General features: G+C 47.3%; 1 pseudogene; it reads left to right on the top strand.

Moving 5' to 3' along the window:
* The first annotated feature begins 618 nt into the window (after positions 1 to 618).
* LOC119821288 lies at positions 619 to 1,513 on the top strand (annotated as a pseudogene).
* The last annotated feature ends 2,086 nt before the right edge of the window (positions 1,514 to 3,599 follow it).

Genomic DNA, 3,599 nt, shown 5'->3' with positions numbered 1-3,599 from the left:
TTATCTTTGGAATTTCTTTCTTTAAGAATCAAAAATGCTATATCCTTCAGATGTCTCCCAACATCACTGCAGGCCTCCCTGAGACCATTCTGGGATCTCAGAGTGAAGGCATAACAAGGTGTCCTATTTCACCTGGCCAAGGCTGACTGGGGACCTGGGGACCTGGATGGCCATTAACCCAGGGTTAACTAAAAGGGGAGGAAGACTTTTCATGGAGTGGGGTTCTCTGAGGCCTGAGAACATGGGTTACCTCTCTACACAGGCGGGAATTTGGGCTGAAAGAGCTGTGTTGCTTATGATTTTAAGGGACTCTAAGAAACTCACTGGGTCAGTTCAGGGCCCTCGCAATAGAGTAATAGAATTCAGAATTTCTTCCAATTCCTCACAGATCTCTGTGTAGCTCTGTTTCCAGGGGTCCCCACACGACAGTAGCTCGAGATATGTGACTGAGCCAGGCAGAAGCTCCATGTATAGCCCAAGGTCTACACTTGGCCCCAGAGGCTGGAAGAAATGCACAGAAGACTTGTTGAAAGGTATAATAGCTTGAGTAAGAGTGGCCCCCATCTTTCTGCGCTGCTCCGGGACAGACCCGATGTAACTTAAAGGGAAAGTTACACAATGTCTGGAGCCCTTGATGTCCTGCAGATGAAGGAGGAGGATGTCCTCAAATTCCTCGCTGTAGGAACCCACTTAGATGGCACCAACCTCTACTTCCAGATGGAGCAGCACATCTACAAAAGGAAAAGCGACAGCATCTACATCATCAGTCTGAAGAGGACCTGGGAGAAGCTGTTGCTCGCAGCTCAGGCTATTGTTGCCATTGAGAACCCTGCTGTTGTCAGCGTCATCTCCTCCAGGAACACTGGGCAGTGAGCGGTGCTGAAGTTTGCTGCCGTCACTGGAGCTACTCCGTCTAATTGCTGGCCGTTTAACCCCAGGGACCTTCACTAACCAGATCCAGGCAGCTTTCAGGAAGCCACAGCTTCTAGTGGTGACCGATCCCAGGGCTGAGCACCAGCCCCTCACAGAGGCGTCTTACAGGTAAACCTGCCCGCCATTGCACTGTGTAACACAGACTCACCTCTGTGCTACGTGGACATCGCCATCCCGTGCAACAACAAGGGAGCTCACTCCCTGGGCCTGATGTGGTGGATACTGGCCTGGGAAGTACTCCGCATGTGTGGCACTATCTCCCGTGAGCACCCATGGGAGGTTATGCCTGATCTTTACTTCTACAGAGACCCAGAGGAGATTGAGAAGGAAGAACAGGCTGCTGCTGAGAAGGCCGTGACCAAGGAGGAATTTCAGGGTGAATGGACTGCACCAGCTCCTGAGTTCACTGCTGCTCAGCCAGAGGTGGCTGACTGGTCTGAGGGTGTGCAGGTGCCCTCGGTGCCCATCCAGCAGTTCCCTACTGAAGACTGGAGTGCCCAGCCAGCCACTGAGGATTGGTCAGCAGCTCCCACAAGCACAGGCCACTGAGTGGGTTGGAGCCACCACTGAGTGGTCCTGAGCTCCTCTGCAGACACCCGAGCAAAGGGGAAAAAAGGTAGATGGAAAATAAAGTTCCTACAAGCTGAAACAAAAAAGAATGGCCCCCAGAGGTTCATGTATTTGAATGCTTAATCGCCAGGGAGTGATTTGAAAGGATTTGTTGGAGGAAATGTGTCAATGGAGGTGGACTTTGAGATTTTCAAAAACCCAAGCCAGCCAGGCCCAGTGTCTTTGTCTCTTTTCCTGCTGCCTGTGCATCCGAATGCAGAACTCTCAGCTAACTCTCTAGTACCCTGTCTACCTGCCTGCTGCTATGCTCCCCGCCATGATGCTAATGGGCTAAGTCTCTGAAATTGTAAACCAACCCCAGTTAAATGCTTTCCTTTGTAAGAGCTGCTCACAACCATAGAACACTGACCAAGAAGAGAGGTATAGGGATAGCACCTGAGTTTTAGAGAACAACCGAGGTAGGTTTTAAAGAAAGGGTGGCGTGTCGCGTGTGAGAACAAACAAGATCTTCGGCTTTCAAATGTGGACTTTACTGTGGCATGGCAGCATTTACACTTTTAAGTAGACTGCGGGAAGGGTACCGTTGGAGACAAAACCCAAGAAGTCACGGGTATGGAAATGCTACCCATTCCTCCTCTGACCCTCCACTTTAGCTGCTTTCTGAGGCTAGGCGTGCTACAAGTCTAAGCTTCCATCTCTACAAGCTCACATATCCCTAACTCCCCTCCAAACCAAATCCCTTCCCTGAGGTCCCCTTCAAACCAAATCCCTTCCCTGAGGCCTGCTTGTGTTTTTGGTTAGATATTTGGTTGTGTTTCCAGAGCTACCGACCGTGAACTTGCTGCTCCAGTCTGAGGTTTATTTCCCTGCTGGTTTAGTGTAGACATTTAGATGTAGGCTTTCCCATGACACCACAGGACACGGATACATGCAGACGCATGGGACACCACAGGACACCGATACACACAGACATGTGAGTCTTTTAGGGGAATCACAGGATGATTCTTGGTCTAGTTCATAAGAAAATAAACATTGTATGACAGAGTATTACTTTCAAAATCAGAAAAAAACAAACAGCGACAAAACAAACCCACAAATGAGTGGCACGCTTTTCATCTTGAACTTTATGTCTTGGAGTCAGCCATTCGCACTGTGAATCTGTTTTACCCGTATGCTTCTGGAGAGTGGATGAGGGTCAAATAGTTTATATACATATGGTAGATATAAACATTATAGAATGTCTGTCTGTAGGTATAGTTGTGTTAGATGCGTTTGTAGCGTGCGTATGCATATGTAGTATGTATATGCATATTAAAATCTTGGCATATTGGGACTGAAGAGGTGGCTTTGTGGTTAAGAGCACTGGCTGCTCCTCCAGAAGACCCAGGCTTGATTCTGAGCATCCACATGGTGACTCACAACTGTCTGTGAGTCCACTTCTAAGGGATCCTTCCGGTCCCCTTGGGCACCAAGCACTCACACGGTATACAGATACACATGTAGGCAAAGCATTCAGACACATAAAATAATAAAAAATAAATTAATTTTAAAAAAAATGTTTAAGAGCTTTGAAGTGTAGGTGTACTTGAGATTATTATTTTTTAAAGATTTATTTATTTTCTGTGTTTGTATCATGTATCTGGGTATACATATGTGTTCTACGTGCATGCAGATGCCCACAAAGACTAGTAGAGAGTATTGGATCCCCTTAACTTGATTTGCAGGAGGTTGCAAGCCACCTCATGTGTGTGCTGTGAAGTAGACTGAGGTCCTCTGTAAGAGTGGCAAGTGCTCTTAACCTCTGAGCCATCTCTCCCACCCTGGGATTATTATTTTTGGACTATTGTGTTTCCTATCTTCCCTGTTACAGGTTAGTTCTGCCAACACAGTTCCAATGACGTTTAAATTTTGAGCAAGAAGCACTACCTCCATTTGAATAGAATGTCCCTTCTCATCCTAAGCAAAATGAAGGCAACCACAAAATCATGTAGCATGCTCCACTGTTTCTGACTGCAAGAGAGGAGAAGTATGTCATCAACTGGAATGGGGACGGTGACCTTCACTTTTACCCCCTCTCTCCCTCTCCTTTTGTGACT

This window comes from Arvicola amphibius, chromosome 8 (assembly GCF_903992535.2).
Source record: "Arvicola amphibius chromosome 8, mArvAmp1.2, whole genome shotgun sequence".
Classification (NCBI taxonomy): domain Eukaryota; kingdom Metazoa; phylum Chordata; class Mammalia; order Rodentia; family Cricetidae; genus Arvicola; species Arvicola amphibius.
This window is presented reverse-complemented; position numbering and strand designations above follow the sequence as displayed.